Genomic DNA, 13,330 nt, shown 5'->3' on the forward strand with positions numbered 1-13,330 from the left:
GGAAAGTTCAAAGCACAATGTAGCTCAATGGGAGGCAGCCATATTTGTTTCTCTAGAAATAGGTCTCCTACCCCTACTTGAAGTTTGACTTATAATTGCCAAATCATTACTTCCAGTTATGAGCATTTATTGTTAAAACTAATGAGGTGCCTCCAAAAAAATATTTTCACAACTTGGTTTTGAACATTCTAAGAAGTTCTTTCTCAGAAACTACAAATGGAGTCTTTGTAAGAAAAGCCGCCTCTTGCCCTGACCAGGTGGGCCAGTCCAGCTTCGTGCTGACAGGAACGCTGGCCACTCTGCGGCAGGGGAGCAAGGGAGAAGCTGGCTCCTTTCCACCAGGGAGACCATCTTCTTTCCAGTCCTGAAGTTATTTCTCCAAAGGGCAAAGCTAGCAGGCAACACTTTGTGTGGTAAGAGAGAGACTTGCCTCACTATTCTCAAGAAACTCAGCCACCATTACAGTTCCCTGGGATGAGGACGTGATTTTGCCACAGTCAGAATGGCCCTCAGAGTTTTGCACAACTAAAGGTGCTTTCCAGATCTGTCTTCCCCAGGCTCACCCAGGAGTGCCTGCTCTATTAAGAAGGCAGCTAAAAGCCTGTGCCAAAAACTAGAAATGTGTGCTGTAATGTTTCTCAACACAGAGGTGGAAATATTACCAAAACCTAAGAAACTTATTAAAAATGTGCATGTCTAGACTGACTCCCTAAACATATCCCCTTCAAAGATTTCAATAAAACCTCCTTTCATGCCAGAAACCATAGATATTCTATTACATTTCTGTTATATTTGTCCTGAGAATACTAAGAGTAAAATAAGAGCATTTAAAATTACTTGTAAGTTTATAGTGGATATAGTAAAAGCAGCTGTCACCAGGAAGCTGTTCTGATAAGATGACAAGGAAGTTATATCCATAAGTCAGCTCTGGCAGTCAGCAAGGACTGCCATGGATTGTGAAGAACTCTGGGGACCATGTCCAAATGTAACAAGAGAAAATGCCAGGAGCGATTATTGATGTCTGCCATGGATCGGGGAATGTACAGCGATGGTATGTGTGCCGCATATCTGCCTCTGCAGCCTAGACCCTCTGCAAAGCCAGAAACAAAAGCCCAGCTCTCCAACCTCTTTACATTCCAAGTAAAATCCCTTCCAGGAAGCCAGAAACAAGTTCTGCTTCTGGATTTGCTAAACAATGCTCATTTAAAGATGCAATGAATAGTGCTGGGATGAAATTAAAAGAGCAAGTCGAGCCACACGCTTCCTGGAAACAGACCCCAAAGTATGAAGCAGAAAATCTTCCACAGACAGAAGGGGAGGTTTCCTAGGAGAAGCACAGCTAGCATGTATGCGAGAGTGTTAGCAAAATGATGTCTGCCAGTTCACAGTGTTTTCTTTGCATTGCTCAAGGGTAAAGTGAAAGATAACAACACTGTTTTGAACATGTTTAGATATCTTGTTACCAGAGGGAGCTACAGAAAGCCTGAATTCTCTGACTGAAATGGAGAAGAAAGAACAAAAAGGCACGTTGTGCGTTTTGCTTATTGTCAGTTACTTCACAGCATTTCTTAAACACCTGGGGTGTGACTTGATGGGGAGGGGTTGGTGGATATCATTTTAAAGGAAGTTTTCAGATTTTTTTTAAATGGCTTCAAATAAGGTTATTTGGGACACCTCAAGGACAATGTCCAAGGCCTTTACTCATTGTCTGAGCATGCTGGACCAGAAAGGACCATGAGTGCCCAGCTGCACTCACTTTTCCCCAAGGCAGGCACCTCTGAGGGCCCATTCTTTCTGGCTCCCACCCAGCTCCTGAATGCTTAGCTACTCTGCTGTGTGAATTTATACCCGCCCTGGTGACTGTCTTGAATGCGTTGGTGCATGTTTACTGGAAGGTTAGATCAGAGGTGTGGGGCCAGATACTCCACGTGGGCTAAGTCCAATGAGAGATCCGGCCCTGTACATACTTCGTAGTCATTTAACTGCCTCCGTTTCAGTTCTATCATCTGAAAATAGAGATATTAATATCTTCACAGGGTTTGTGGGAGGACTGAACACCACAACAAAGCACTCTGTGTGTCAAAAAGCAAATGCAAAGCATCCCATGCCAAATTTCTCCAGCCTTCTATCACTGTGATCTCAGTTCAAATGGCATCTCCTCAAAGAGGTCTTCCCTCACCACTCTGAAAATTATGGTTCCTCTCCCTCTCTATCACCTTTACCTGCTGTTCTTCATACTGCTTACAACTCCCCAATACTTTATGATAATTTATATTCTTAGTTGGTTATTTTATTGTCTGCCTCATCCACCAGAAATTCATGGGCAAGGACTTCTGTCTGGCTTGTTCCCTACTATAATTCCAGGCCCCAGAACACACCTGGCAAGTAGCAACCACTCAGTACCTGTTTCCTGAATAGATGAATGGATCTTTCCACACCTGGCTGATCTTTACCATCTAGCTGAGAGGACATAGTAATGCTTCTTGGTGGCCTATCTCCCAGCGAACCACCAGAAACAAAGTAGGACACCCACTCAAAGCCAGAAATGATGTTTCCCTTTAATACTAATGTATCGGGACATTTTCATGTAGAAAAGAAACATGATCAAAAATTCTACTTAATAACTCTTTAAATGCATTTTAGTGTGTGGAATTGATTTTAATGTGTCCGGAAGTTCTAAGTTCAACAACTATAAAATCGAAGGAATTTCTCCCTAGGATGAAAGAGGACAATTTTTTTTTAAAGTAGAATCCACTGTTTATACATTTGTTGCATAAGGAAAAGTTCACTAAGAACAAAAGATCTAACACAGATCCAGTGCTATCTGAATAATAGCCAAACCCTTTTTCATAATGTTTGACTTAAGCTGGCCTTAACTGGTCCCTATAGATGTCAGCCTCATAGAAATAGCCCTTTGGAAACCAGAAAACATAACATCAAGGATCCGGTTAATCACTCACTGATGTCAACCACTTCTTATTCATGCCCAGGAAATAACCCAATTAATAGTGTCAAGACTAACAGAAAATCTTCATAATTTCACATCAGCCACTTTAAGGGTTGATAAATAAATTTGCCCAGCTTGGGGGGCAAGTGGTTCTTAGTTAGGAAATCTAAAAGGTAAAATAGTACAAATAATAACAAAGGGCAGTTATCTTCAGCCACCACTGTGTTAACAAGGCCAACAATAGAAACTAGGGACTACTAGAACGGGGAGGGAGGAAGAGGGGTAAGAGTTGAAAAACAAACTATTGAATACTATGCTCAGTACCTGGGTGATGGGATCATTCATATTCCAAATCTCAGTATCACACGATATACCCAGGTAACAAATCTGCACGTGTACCCCGAGTCTAAAATAAAAGTTGAAAAAAAAAATAAAGAAAAAAAGTTACCTTGTACCTGGCCTGCCAATGTGAAATGGAGAATTAAGTGTTCAGTCAATTTTCTACAAAACTCTAAACCCATGCCCTCCATTGAGAGACGCAAGAGCTATCACTTCACGTTTCAGGATTCAAAAGAATCTGTTTGAATTGCTCCTGAAATACTTACCAAGCTCAATCACAGCTCTTAGAGAAGTGCCCGTCCTTGGGTATTGATCCTGGCAAACATGAGAGCAGAAATGGAGAGGATGGAAACAAGTGTCATATTTGTATTGGGTGGAAGGCAATAAGGAAGTTGAAACCTCCTCTTGAGACCAGCCTAAACCATTCCAATATGTCTATTTCCCTTTAATTGGATTCTAATTTCCCCTGATAGCCCCTCAAAACTCACCCCTTCACACACCCCAATATCTTTGTGTGAGATGTCAATATACCTCTGATTCCTTATTTCCATTTTCAGATCTCTCTCCCAATGCACCCACTTAACAACATATTTTCTCTCCCTATTTATAGCAAACTATCTCTATTCTGATCACCATTGTGTACTGACCCCTAGGAGACCCAAAAGATCACATCAACTTTTAGCTTGTGGTTCTTCTCACAAAAGAACACAGGCAGCTTTGGGGTGAGACGTGGATTCATAGCTTGCTTCTGGCAGGTCATCACTGGGAGACCTTGGGCCACTTTGCAAGCCTTCAGCTTCTTCATATATAAAGTGGGTGCAGTATTACCTGCCAATATAGGAATGCTATGAGGATTAAATGCTAGAGTAGATATGAAAAAAATGTAGCACACTGCCTGGCATATAGTAGGCCCTCAGTAAATAGTAGTTTCTTTCCTTCCTTTTCTGCCCCTTGCATTTAACTCTGAGGAGTTCAGAATCCATATTGATTATTATCAGATAGCACGCTTTATCATAAATATTAAGTATCTTAATTATATTTTCAGGAAAGAAAATGTCCATAAATAAAGTACATTGATCATTGATCCTAGGTCAATTAGAGTATATGGTGCTTACATTGTAACTTAAAATCCATTGTGGAAAGTAGTTACTTATTTTCTATAGCAGGCCTAATGGAAAAATTTTAGAAATTTGGAAAATTCATCATCTTATTGAGGAAACGTAATTTGGTAGGAAAAAACAGAGGCTTCAAAAATGACAGATTCACAAGTTTGTCTTCACCATGTACTACATGGACGATTCTATGCAAGTTGATTAAATACTTCTAGGAACTAATTCCACATTTGTAAATTGGTATATTATTACCCATTTTGCATAATATTTCACACAGAGTGGACTTAAACAATATTTTTGTCAAAAGAAATACATATTGATGATCCTTTCAGCACTGATGATCCTTTCCACTGTGGAACCCCAGAAATTTCATCCCTATTCTACTTTAGTACCTGGGAAATCACAATACTGTAAACTACCCCAGCTAAAAACTCCAAAACCCTGAAATTCCCTCCTTTGGATAGTCCTTGCTTGCGCACATGCTCACTCCTGCTAAATATATCCTTGCCCTTATCATGACAGCCAACCATTCACCCTCTGTCCTGGATCTTAATTTCTTCTGGACAAGGGCCTCACACACTTTCCAATTTCATTTGCCCTACTGCCCAGCGGGGCCCAATGCCAAGCATTGAAGCCTCCTCCCTTGCAAGCACCCTAGAGTCCCTCGCCTCTTTGACCGCCCACTGAAACTGCCTTGCCACTCTCCAGACCCTTGAAACACTCACCATTTACTTTAATCTAACAAACATTTTTAGAAAAAAGTTCTCAAACCATGCTGATTGAATTCAGTTTCAACGATGTTTCCCGATACTGGCCCCTCACTGCTGATGAATCTCCCCACTTGGCTCTTCTGAACTTGCATGTACAGCCCCATTTTTAACCCCCTAACCTAACTCCAAGCAGTGGCATTGCCCCCTGCACTGCAGAGACATTCAAGTTAATATGAAAGCATCAATCACAGCATCGCTCTAAATGGACCCACTCACTTAAGGGTCTCTGGTGACTTTTAATAGCCACTTCAACAGCTTCTCAGCACTTTGTCCTGTTGCTTACCACTTCCTTCTTGAAGCTTGCTCTTCCCTTGTCATCCTTTACACTGCACTTAATTCTCCTGTTTCTCTCTTCATTGGTTCACCTTCCTCCTTCAAATCCTAAAAGCGTAAATTCCCACAATTCTGAACCACAGTCCTTGAACCTCTGCTCTCTGTGTCCTCATTGAAAAACCTCATCTATCCCCATTACTTTTGCCATTGCTTCCAAAGAAGTTGCTTCCATATTCCGTGCCTACAATTCCACCAAATACCCCAGAGGATTCCATCAGGATATTCCATAGCCACCTCAAACTCAACACCTTTAAAATTTATCTCGTTCCTCCCCCTCACCCTTTCTCTTAACTGTGTCTGTTAAAACACTGCCAATCTCCCATTCGCTCAACCATTCTTGACTCCTTCCCCTTCTCCTGTCTTTGCCAAATCACACCTATTCTAACTCTTGAATTCATCACTGCGTCTTATTCTTCTTTTTACTTCCATGATTCAGGCGCTTAGAAACTTCTGCTTGAATGATTACAAGAGCTTTATCACTGCTTCTCCTTCCTCCTAAGTCTCGGGGATTCCAACACCAAATTAAGCAGCTAACAAATTAAATCTAAATCACAGTTTAGCTTGGAATTCCAGAACCTCCTTGACCTGGCCAAAACTTAGCCTTCCAGCTTAATCATTCTCTTCTTTCCTCAGTGAACCTGGAACCAACCTATAACTGCTGCCCAACAGTTCACTGTTCCCCAAACAGGTGCTTACATTTCCTGCCTCCCTACTTTTTTTTTTTTTTTTTTTTTTTGAGACAGAGTTTTGCTTTGTTGCCCAGGCTGGAGTGCAGTGGCATGATCTTGGCTTACTGCAACCTCCACCTCTTGGGTTCAAGCAATTCTCCTGCCTCAGCCTCCTGAGTAGCTGAGGTTAGAGGTGCCTGCCACCATGCCTGGCTAATTTTTGCATTTTTAGTAGACACGGGGTTTCACCATGTTGGCCAGGCTCGTCTCGAACTCTTGACCTCAGGTAATCCACCTGCCTCGGCCTCCCAAAGTGCTGAGATTACAGGCGTGAGCCACCGCGCCCAGCCACCTCTCCACTTTTGTTCTCATCATTCATCTCATCCCATATGCCCTCATCATATCATTCCCCCAAATTTCTGGCTGGAAAAAAATATCCTATGCACTCTTCTAGGCTCAGCTTAAATGTCATACATACCCTGAAGCCTTCCTGATCCACCATCAAACATGATCTCATCGCTTCCTTGTCACTAATAGGATGTAAAGCATTCTGTATGACTTCCTAATGTCTCCCGCTTATAGAAGTGCCTCCCTTAGCTGGACACTCCCTGTCCCCTTCCTCTCAAACTCCCCGTACACCACTGCTGCTGACCTAGGCCACACTGCCCTCCTTCCTCTTTGTCCCCTTCCTTACTCTGCTATTTCTCTGTAGCCAAATACTCCAGCCACCACTATCACCATCTGCCCCTTCAAATAGTGAATACCTTCTACCCATGCAGTCATAGAAACCTTTAATTCCATCCACACCGACTTTGAAATATGTCTCAAAGTCAAAGGTAAGCAAACAAAACCATAAACTTGGCTACAGGTTCTGTTCTCAGGAAGCTAAAAATAATCTTACAAAGATCTTAACTCTATTTTGTCTTGCATATACAATCTTTAATAATCTAATTCTATCATACCATGTGTCTTACCATTTTCTTCTTTTCTTTCACAAGTGAACACGCTCATTTACCTGATGTAAAAGGCCGAATGAGAGAGTAGGGTCTCCACTTACAACATGGCAAAAGTGCTTCAACCCATCTCATTTATATTCACTTGATAAAAGCCACACATTTACATTCTCCTGTTTCTGACATTTGTTTTAACTAATCAGGGGAAACATTAGATAAAATATCTAAATAATTGCATAGACAAACATATTTACAGTTAGAGATTGAAACTGTTAAGATGCTGGCAGGCAACATCAAAATCTTGAAAGTTCCTATTGGCTCTTGTAAGAAAGCCTAAATTTGACCCACAAAAGATAGTTTAGGGGTATCAACTACAATGTGCAGAAACGAGAGGTTGCAAAAGCTGGAACTCACTGATGCTGTTCGCCCAACATTCAGGCTCATGTCCTGATGCCTCGGTAATTCCACTGCAGAATGAAGTGGAAGCAGCTCAAGATCTCACACATGGTAGTTCTGGGTTTTCACAGAACTGAGAAATAACACTTAAAATAGTCTTCACTTGTATTGTTCTAACTACATAAGGGGTTAAAGAAGTTTTTGTTGTCTTGCCTAGGATTATGATAGTATTTTGTAAACAATAAAGTGTTATACAATTGCAATGTGTTAGAACCTTGCTTATATGGCAAATTCATACCAAATTTCAAATGACTTCAAAATGCATTTTAAAATGTGTTTCACTGTAAGCTCCTAGAAGGTTGGGCCCATTTCTTGTTTATCTTTGCATCCTATCTCCCATAATATTTTTAATATAAATGCTCAGAAGTTCTTGTTGTAAGCATGACAAAATGAATTGATATAGGAGAAGGAAAGCCAGAATTAACCAACAACAAGTCTCTGAAAATGTAATCATTTGGCATTGCATTAAGCCTTTTTAAGTTACTTGAAATGGGACTATTTAAATCAGACTCCAAATAAGAAACAGAAAGCCTACAGATAAGAAAACAATTGTGTACATTTACATCTTCATCAGATTATATTTCCTCTCATGCAAATCAGCAGAATCAACTTGCATGGAATTTGACAGCAAGTCTTTCGGCAAAGGAAAATTATTCAGCCTCCTTGGCTCAAACACAAATTTGAGCTGTAGCTAGAATAGAGAGGAAATAAAAGGCCAGAGAAGGCATCCATAGAATGCGGGTCCCTTTCATTTGGGGTTTTCATTCACTGCCTCACACCGGCCAATATGAGAGCAGGAAAATATTTAACTCATGTCTTAAAATTATGCTTTCATTGGTGCTCCCTGCACTTGCTATTCAGGAAATCACCTAGCTTGAGACCTCTGTGTCCTCACTGAATGAGTATTATTCACACACACACACACACACAACCATTTAAACCATCACTGTTTCTTCTGAATCCCGAGCTGGCTCCTCTACTGAGAATCTCGCCCCTGGGAGAGACATCAATGGAGCAAGGAAATTGCCTCTACCTCTGGGCCTGTTACCAGGGCTCCCTCTTTTCAAGGCTCGCCACAGCCATGCTCTGAGAAACATTGATCTATGCTCCCCTCATTGTCCCGCCACACCAGAAACAACGAGCAGTAAAAAGAACAGTCATTATTTGTATTTGGCAAGAAAGGCGGCAGTAAAAACTGAGAGGCAGTGGATATGTAAATGTCAAAGTGAGGATGTGAAGGAAGCAGGGACAGGAAGCACCGTGGAGCTGTCTCAGTGGAGAGGAGCTTCAGTTACAGAAAGATAAGTAATTGATGGGGAAGGAAGGAAAGAGGGAGAGAGAGAAAGACGAAGGAGTCTATTACACCTCACAGCAAACAAACTTCAGATTCAGATGCTGTTTCCACCTCCCGAGGTGAATGGCATAATGGCCGAGAGCCGTGGAGGCACTGGAGCTGAAGGTCCACAGTTCAAATCCTGACTCTGCCACTTGCGATTTCTATGATTTATATTGGTTAATTTCTTAATTTCTTTGTGCCTCTGTTTCCTCATCTGTAAAACAGTGATGATGATAATAACTACCTAATAAAACTGTCATGAGGCTCAAATGAGCTAATATTTAGAATGGTTAATGTTAGAGCAGTGTCTTATTTCATCTTTTGTAGCAGTAGGGGTCTCACTATGTCGCCCACACTGGTCTCAAACTCCTGGCCTCAAGCAGTCCTCCAGCTTCAGCCTCCCAAAGTGCTGAGACTGCAGGCATAAGCCACCACACCTGGCCATTTTTTTCCCCCAAGGTGAAAAGCTAAAAGAATTTTAATTTGTGAGCTATGCTTTAACTAGAAAATACATTAGCTATAAAAACGTGTTAGGCAGACTACAAGAAAACCAGCATGGAAACCAGCCTTATCCAAATATAAATGAAATAATGATGAGTAGAAATATTATGTGAGCTGCTATTATGATGATGATCTGATAAGTCATTTCAACACTTCTGACTTCCTTCCCTTATTAAGGAAAAGAAAAGCAGCTAAACCGGGTACTTCTATCTTTAAGCTTCTATCACTCTGCCTACCAAGTATGAATAATTTGCCATATAACTTGGGAAAACAGTCACATGAGCACGTGGGTGAGAAGGCTCTGGATTTTTCAGTATGCTGTAAGTTGAGACCCTAGGTGTCATTTAATATGAAACAAACCCTCTCCGGTGGCCAGAGTTGTCCTCACTCAGCAGATATTGCCTTGGGGGTCTCCAGTGGACCAGATTCCTGCCTGGGGACTGCACCCAAGTCCCTGGTGAAGAAGGTTCTAGGAGGAGTCACTCCCAAAACAGCACTTACTTCCACTAAGTGCAAATGCTACTACATGAAGTAAGTATTGAGTGGGGTTTTTTCCTTGAAATTTGGCTTCAAGATGGGTTGTTTGTCAAAGCAAGTAGAGATGAACTCTGTGATCACTAAGCCTCCTTTGGTACCCTTCTCCAAACCCATTTTAAGTAGAGATGGATTAAGAGAAGGTAGACTGCAGGGACTGATTTGTAAAGTGCACTAAAGTATCACCAGAACACAGAATTTTGCTAAAAATGTTATGAAATGGCTAAAAATGTGCTTGCCAAACTCTTTTTGGAAAGACTATTGTATGTGATCAGAAGAATACAGTAGTAATTCAATGATTCTGTCTGGGGTTTGATGCTCTCCAGAGATGTCTGGAATTGGGTGGAGAGAAGGATTTGGGTAATCACAACTATTGGGAGATCAAAAATGGCATTTAGTATGTAATGGGTGAGGCCAGGAACAAGAATGCATAAAACAGAAATTTTCTGTCTAAAATGCCATTGGATGTCTTGCTGAGAAACATACCATTAAGTGCCCCCAGAGATCTTGTACCTTCTGAGGAGGGCGGTCTAGCTAGCCCCTGGTCCCCCACTCCTACCTCCAGTACTGAGTAAAGTGAGCTGAATTTTTACGTAATAAAGATGTGGTCTCCTCCACTCTCTGACCACTCTTCACTGGCTCCCAGGTCCCTGCACCTGGAATACAAGTCCCCAGGTACTTGGTTTGTGGAATGCAGAAGTGTACTTTGACCAGTATGCTATAACTGACTCCCACATGGTGTCATATGTAATTCTCATGGCAACTCCTTGATGATAAGAGAGTAATGTTCACAGAATCTCTAGTAGGAGAAGAGAAGACTGGGATACTATGTGCCTAGGAACTGCATTCAAGATCTCACCCAGTCCTGGTCCACCTGGACCACACCCCCCAACCCTGGGGTCTGGAGCCTGCTGTGGGACTGCCATCCCTGCTGAGCCCAGAAACTATAGGCAGCTCCTCAGAGACCCCTTCTTGGCATCACTAGTACCCAAGCCCAAGTCCCACGGAGATGTATCTGCTGGGGAAACCACGGTCATATATTTGCACCCTAGAAGCAAACAGGTTTCAGTAAAAAGTGGTGAACAGTCCCTGACTCCTAACAAGATCCATCAGGTGCCGAATACCTCAAACATGAAAGGGAAGCTCAGATTCCCAGCGGCCAAAAGGAAAGGCAAACATGGGAACACGGGACTGTGGGAGAGTCTTCATATTCAGGGACCTTGACTGCAATCCTTCACTAAAGCTAAGGTGACCACTGACCTGTTTGCCAAGCATGGTCTCATGTATGGCTATTGTCCTGGCTTAAATACTAATAACATCTTTTCACTCTCAGAAGTGTTACATGGATTTGCATGTGTGTATGCATACGTGCGTGAGTGTGTGCATACCTGTACTTTTGTGTGAATGTACCCAAACTGTCACAAATTGTGCTGCAGAGACCAGGCTCCTGATAAAGTGGGTATTACCTTCTCTTCCAGGAACTACTCAGTACAATCTGAGACTCTGACTTAAGAATGATTCGAAGGAACCACTTCCCTAATAACAACATTGCCTTGACTTGGTATATGATTTGTTGCTTTGCAGTGGGAAAACCGGGAAGTGATAATTCCTGGAAAAGATTCTTTCCACTGTGTCTGTTCTGCTAAGTGCATTTCTCAGACTCCATTATTTTATCTCACTTCCCTCAGGACTGTGCCCTTAGCTGGCTTCCAAGTAGCAATATAATTCACCTTTTTGCTTTAACTTTAAAATGCCAGCATATTTTCAGTATTGGAGCTCTTTGGGGAAGAGTGGCTGGGGGAGGAATAAAAAAAGAAAAAGAGAAACCCAAAAAAGAATATTGAAGAATAAAGCAGAGAAAGGATGGGGGATAGAGGGAAGAAAGACAAAATTAGAAGAGAAAGGAAGTAAAAAGGAAGAAGGAAATTAAATGAGAGAAAAGAGAGAAGAAAGAAAAGAAAATCATTTTACAGGATATATTATTCAAATGTTTATTTCTCTTGGCCTGGAACACGTGTGGGTAAAAGCAAGCAATTCGGCAAGCTTGGTGGTCTCTACCGGATTCCAGTGGGTTTCTCTGGCTAAACTCAGTCCCAGTGTCTGAGCCAGTAAGGGCTTCTGCCCCATGTTGCACCATCCAGCAAACAGTGCTATAGAGTGGAAGCAACGGATAGCTGGGTTTATCCAAGCTGAGTTTCAAAACACACCCTGCACACGACCTCCTGTGATGTCCTTCCCAAGGAGAAGCATACCTAAGAATGATCTAAACCCTGATTTTTAGTCCCAGCAAAATTGAGACCCTTGCCAAGCTACAGATCAACTTTATCTGGAAATACCACCTTCTTGAGAAAAACTTTTCTCATTTTGAAAAATCCTTGTATCAATTCCATTTGAGCATTCTGCTATTCCCAGTGATGTTTTAAAACAATGGTACCCAAATACATATTCCTAAACTGATAGATGTAGAAATCACACTTTGCAAATTAAGACTATGCCACTTCTCAAAATAAAACACACCCTATAACCCTGCTATGTTACTGGGTAGCAGAACCAGCATTTTCTCTTCCTGTTTACAGGTAATTAAGACCTTCTGGCATGTTATAATCACTACATATCGAAAGATTTTAAAGCATCTGTTTTAACCCACAACCTCATTCTAATTTGTACATGTCTACAAGGATAGAGATGGGAAAAAATATCACTTCTTCTGAATGATCCAACCTCGCAATTAATAATTGAGAATCTCTTTTTCTTTTTCTCCCTTGCCTTTTTTCCTCTGAACTAGAGTGCACTCTTCAGCTTGTTAAGCTCAGTTCACTCCCACTGATAATTCACTAGAGATCATAATTTATGGACAATTGAAGCTGCAGAAACATCTCTTAGAAGGAATAGAGCAGATCCATAGCAACAATTCTTCAGGGGAATATTAATCCCCGGCTTTATGTAGTGCTAAGTGTACAATAGTAATCAGAACTTGAGTAGAAGCTGCTAATCATTGAGAGAAAAGGCTGTATAAAGAATTCATAATGGAATTAGCCTGCGGCAAACAAAGAAAGACAAAATTAAATCAGCCATCAAATTGCACCAAGGAATTTTAATTTACAGGTTAATGTAGGATTATGTAACTAATCACAGCTAACATTTTCAATGAACAACCAATAAAATTCTGCTCTTTTTTTCCTTTCTAATCTTACTAATGGTATTCCAATAACATGCTTTTATTACCCTATAATATGTTGGAAATGATTCTCAAAAATTCTGAAAGTCTTTCCAACTGTCAGAATCAGTGTAAAAATGGAGCTTTGAAATAATCCGTCAAAAGTGTGGATCTAGGAATATCCACTCCTCCGTTCAGCCCAGACCTAATAATGTCTGGGTAAG

The 13,330-nt window shown here is 41.3% G+C and overlaps 1 long non-coding RNA gene across 1 annotated transcript in view; it reads right to left on the bottom strand.

Moving 5' to 3' along the window:
* Positions 1–13,330, bottom strand: part of LOC129462490 (uncharacterized) — a 277,261-nt gene that overhangs the window by 191,837 nt on the left and 72,094 nt on the right. The window lies entirely within an intron of this gene.

Source organism: Symphalangus syndactylus, chromosome 14, assembly GCF_028878055.3.
Source record: "Symphalangus syndactylus isolate Jambi chromosome 14, NHGRI_mSymSyn1-v2.1_pri, whole genome shotgun sequence".
NCBI classification, from domain to species: domain Eukaryota; kingdom Metazoa; phylum Chordata; class Mammalia; order Primates; family Hylobatidae; genus Symphalangus; species Symphalangus syndactylus.